Here is a 3630-nt window from a genome sequence, read left to right as displayed (position 1 = left end):
TCAGGCACCCTCTCCTCTGTCCAGAGAACAATCTGGGGGATCTCTCCTTGGACCTGGGATCCCATATATAATCAAGTCTCCTGTAAACCCTAAAATGACTCCCTTATTTGAAATATTTTCTTTCCTGATCCCATATTTATCCTTCCTCCCTCCCGCCCCCATCCCAGGCCACCGAGCTTTCCCCATTCCTCCCCTACTCCCTTCTCTCTAACCCTCTCCCCTTCCATCAACCCTCCCACCCCCCCCCATGCACTCGAGGTTACCTGGGACTCTTGTCTATTTCCTACCTCCTGGCGCATAGCTAAATAATCTTCATCAGGTTCATCTTCTTATTTAGCTTCTCTAGGATCACGAATAATAGGCTGAAAGACCTTTAATTATGGTTAGAATCCACTTATGAGTGAATACATACCGGAGACCCACATTGGAGCACCGGACTGAGCCCCCCAAGGTCCAAATGAGGAGCAGAAGGAGGAAGAACATGAAAAACGTAATCAGGACTACGAGGGATGCTATCACCCACTGATACAAGGGAACGGATCTAATGAGAGTTTACCAAGGCCTGTTGGACTGGGACTGAATGAGGACGTGATCTAACCAGATTCTCGGAATTTGGCCGGATTCTCTGAATGTGGCCGGCCCGAAGTCTTTCTGAAAAGCCATTGACTATGATACTGGGACCTGTTTCCTCTGCATATACTGGATTTTGGGGATCCAGTCTGTTTGGATACTCACCTTCCTGGACCTGGAGGGAGGGGGGAGGAACTTGAACTTCCCACAGGGCAGGAAACCCTGACTGCCCTAAGGGACGAAGAGGGAGGAGGAGAGGGAGTGGGGGGAGTGGGAGGGTGTTGGGAAGAGGGGCAGAAATGGAAACTTTTATAATTTAATAAAATTTACTTTCAAAAAAAAAACATACGCCAGTATTTGGGATCACTGCCTTCTTTGCTCAGCTAGCTGAGAGTTTATAGCTTGTTTTATTAAGGCACCAAGATCACCAGGCCTTGGGTAGAAGGCTTTGTCAAAGGTGCAGCCCCCTTATTGACTTACCAGCTTGAGTCTGTGTGGTAAAAGCTCTGAAGAGGACTATTACCTGTCCCATGGCATATCAGTCTTTACCATCTGAGCGGAGTGAATTGGGATTTGGGCAGAAAGCACATTGTTCCACCTCATAGCTCCTAGTTTACAAGTAATGCATTGTCAAAGCTGTTCATGCCATATTGTACAGAGAGACTCCTCTTTCCTTTCCTGGCTGCCCAGATCCAAATAATCACACAGAAACTACGTTAATGACAATATTGTTTGAACAATAGCTTAGGCATATTTCTAGCTAACTCTTACATCTCAAATTAATCAATTTCTATTAATCTGTGAATCATCACGAAGCTGTGGCCTACTGGTAAGGCCCTGGCTGGTGTCTGGCTGGCATCATTCTTCTTTGGCAGCTACATGGTGTCCCTTTAACTCTGCCCACTTTCTCTGTGTATCTCTGTGACGACTTGACACCCGTCTTGACTCTACTAAGCCACTGGCCGGAACAGCTTCTTTAATAACCAATGGTAATAAGACATTTGCATATCATAAAGAGGGGAACCCCATATCACCATATGTCAGGTTGATTTCAAGCGTTCCAACCCCATCCTCCCTTGGCTTCCAGGACCTAGCCCTCTGGGACATTAATCATGTGATGTCAAGAATCACCTTTTAGGAATTAAGCTGCACATATTGTTGTGCTTTTAACTTTCACGCTGATTATGGTTTTAGAAGTCCCTGATCCACAGTACCCAACTCGAAAGCATTTCAGTTTTGAAGTGAAAATCATACACATTTTGACCATGATTGAGAAGTAATTTGCCACTGTGGTTTTGCATTCTTATCTTTACACTCAATACAACCGAGTTTTTAACCGTTTTTAACAGGAAACATGTATTTTGTGCACAAAGGGAGTCAAAACAAAAAGTTGATGTTCAAGGAAACTCCTGTAAAAAGCTAACCCTTACACATATCATCTTACACTAAAATCTTTATGTCTAGATTTGCTTTGAATTGAAGGAAATGAACAGCAAGATTGATTCCTGATGACACATAGAACCAGCTTCGTGATCCTTGATATGATTACCGAGAACTAAAAGCAAAGAAAACAGTATATAAGGCATGATATGGAAATGCAGTGTAGACTCGACTGCAAGAGCTTTCCTAGATCATGGCCAGAAATGTCTCAAATCTGCAGAATTCTCTGTTAGCCAGTAAAATTGTAAGTCTATGCATAGAGAAAGGATCTCTGGCAACATCATTTCTGCACTTGAAGAGGGTGACTCTTGTTCATTGCTACTTCTTGAGATCCTTTCTGCACATGTTCAGTGGCTTTTTGAGAGGAATCCATTGACACAGGAAGGCCTCTTGCTCAAAACATCTTGTGTAAATAAAGCAAGGTGTCTCTCATCCAGGTAAAATTTGAGAAAATTCCTGGTCTCCACTGAACTTTTTTCTTTATATATTTGTTCATTTGTTCATTCATTTATTAAATCTTCTCTCATATATGACTCTGGCTGCAGTTTTCCCTCCCTTCTCTCCTCCCTGTGATTCTCCCCATCACTCCTCTTCCACAGATCCACTCTTCTTCTGTTCCCTTTCAGAATTAAAGCAGGTCTCCCAGGGATATCAACCAAATATGGCATATCAAGTTACAGTAAGAGTACAGACCTACCCTCCTATCAAGGCTGGAGAAGACAGCCCCAGAGAAGGAAAGGGGTCCCAGAAGCAGGCCAAAGAGTCAGAGACTGCCCCCATCCCCACTGTTAGGAGTCCCACAAGAACACCAAACTACACAGCCATAACATTTATGCAGAGGACCTAAGTCAGACTCACACAGGCTCCCAGATTGTCAACGTCAGTCTCTGTGATCCCCTTTGGACTGTAATGAGTTGATTCTGTGGATTGTGTTCCTGTGGCTCCTACAATCCCCTCTGGCTCCTATAATCCTTCCTTCCCTTTTCTGAGGCATTCCCCGAGTTCCGCCTAAGATTTGGCTGTGAGTCTCTGTCTTAGTTAGGGTTTCCATTGCTGAGAAGAGTCACAGCAACACAGAAACTCTTATAATGGAAAACATTTAATTGTGGTGGCTTACTTACAGTCCAGAGGTTCAGTCCATTACATCGTGATGGAACAAAGTAACATGCAGGAGAACATGGTGCTTGAGAGGTAGTTGAGAGTTCTATATCTTGTGCAGGCTATAGAAATTGATCTGATACACTGGGTGTGGTTTGAGTCTATCTGAGACCTAATAGCCTGCCTCCACAGTGACACAGTTCCTCCAACAAGGCCAAACCTACACCAACAAAGCCCACACCTATAAGAGTCGTTCCTCTGGGGGTCATTTTCTTTCAGCCACCACATTCCACACCCTGGTCTCCAAAATCTTGTGCCATATTATTTTGAAAAAAATGCATTCAGTCCAAATTCAAAAGGCCCATAGTCTGTCCCTGTTTCAACAATGTTTAAAAGTCCAAAGTCTCTTCTGAGACTCAAATCAGTCTGACAACTATAATCCCCTTGTAAAATCAAAATCAAAAGCATATCACATGCTTCCATCATATAGTGGCACAGTATCCCTAAAGAAAGAACTAAGTG

The sequence above is a fragment of the Myodes glareolus genome, chromosome X (genome assembly GCF_982192425.1).
Source record: "Myodes glareolus chromosome X, mMyoGla1.1, whole genome shotgun sequence".
NCBI classification, from domain to species: domain Eukaryota; kingdom Metazoa; phylum Chordata; class Mammalia; order Rodentia; family Cricetidae; genus Myodes; species Myodes glareolus.
The sequence above is the reverse complement of the archived record's forward strand: the minus strand, read 5'-3'. Positions refer to the sequence as shown.